The 1,512-nt window shown below is 40.9% G+C and overlaps 1 pseudogene; it reads left to right on the top strand.

The window, feature by feature from the left end:
- Positions 1 to 801: 801 nt before the first annotated feature.
- LOC109701683 (peptidyl-prolyl cis-trans isomerase A pseudogene) lies at positions 802 to 1,297 on the top strand (annotated as a pseudogene).
- The last annotated feature ends 215 nt before the right edge of the window (positions 1,298 to 1,512 follow it).

Here is a 1,512-nt window from a genome sequence, read left to right as displayed (position 1 = left end):
TAAAATATCTAATTAATTAATTAAAAATTGTGGTTTATAGTGAAATTATTATTACAATGCAGTCCTCATATAAATGCAATATTGTAACACTTAAAGAACTCATAGCTTACAATATTAATAAGCTTAATTTATTATATTTACATGAATGACTTGTTACTTAGTTAAGTTTGCCAATCAGGCAATCAAATTACTCTAAAGGGAAATAAAACATATTAAACTTAAAAATGCAGTGGAAGATAGGTGAAAGTATTTAGTTAACAAACTTTTAAATAGGGTCGATTATTGTTCAAAGGTCATTAGAGTGATTGCTAGAATTGCAAGACATAGAATAAGATTTGTAAATTGAACTAAAGCATAAGGAAGAATGAGTTTATCAAAAAGTGGTGACTTTCATAAAAAGAGTATCAGTTTTGGAAAACCAAATAAATGCCTGAATAGTCTGCTTTACATAGAAAAGCTATCTTTTTGTTCCTCCCCCCACCTCACCTTTTTTTATTGTTGTGCTGTGGGCAAAGCTATCTTTGGATGAAACAAAAATCTCTCTGCACCTTTCCAGTGTGAAGGTGGATATGCAGCAAATGTGAAAATGGTCAGGCTGGTGGTGGACCCCACAAGGAAGTCACTGAATGCTGAATCTTCCCAGAGCTGTGGTAGCTCTTAGGCTGTGTAGAGAGAACGTTGCTTGCCTCCATTCTACAGTGATCAGGTCACTTGGCTTATTGCTGCTGGAAACCTGTGGGTAAGACACACAGGCTGTGGTTGTGCTCATGCTTCTGGCCCCATAGCTACCAGCTGCCAACCATGGCCAACCCCACCACGTTCTTTGACATCACCATAGATGGCCAGTCCTTGGATCTTGTCTCCCTAGAGCTGTTTGCAGATAAAGTTCTGAAGACAGCAGAAAACTTTTGTGTTCTGAGCACTGGAGAGAAAGGATTTGGTTCTAAGTGTTTCTGCTTTCAGAGAATTATTACAGGATTCATGTGCTACGGTATAACTCCACATGCATAATGATCCTGGCAGCAAGTCCATTAAGGGGAGAGGTGTGATGGTGAGCTCTCCACCCTCAAGATACAGTTTCCAGCATCTTGTCCATGACAAATGCTTGACCAAACACAAATGATTCCCAGTTTTTCATCTGCAGTGACGACACTGAGTGGTTGGGTGGCAAGTATGTGGTCTTTGGGGTGAAAGAGGGCATGAACAAGGTGGAAGCCAAGAAGGACTTTGAGTCCAGCAATGACAAGACCAGCAAGAAGTCACCATGGCTGACTGTGGACAACCCTTATACATTTGATTTGAGATTATCTTAGCCACAAGACACTGCTTCTTCTGTGGCTCAGGAGAGCACCCCTCCACCCCATCACAATCTCATCTTTCTACGCTTGCTGCTGTTCTTTGGCTCACACATTTTTCTTTTTTTTTTTTATTCATATGTGCATACAATGTTTGAGTCACTTCTCCCCCCTCCCCCCACCCCCTCCCTTGCTCCCCACCATGCCCACTCCCTCT

This window comes from Castor canadensis, chromosome 6 (assembly GCF_047511655.1).
Source record: "Castor canadensis chromosome 6, mCasCan1.hap1v2, whole genome shotgun sequence".
In the NCBI taxonomy this organism is placed as follows: domain Eukaryota; kingdom Metazoa; phylum Chordata; class Mammalia; order Rodentia; family Castoridae; genus Castor; species Castor canadensis.
This window is presented reverse-complemented; position numbering and strand designations above follow the sequence as displayed.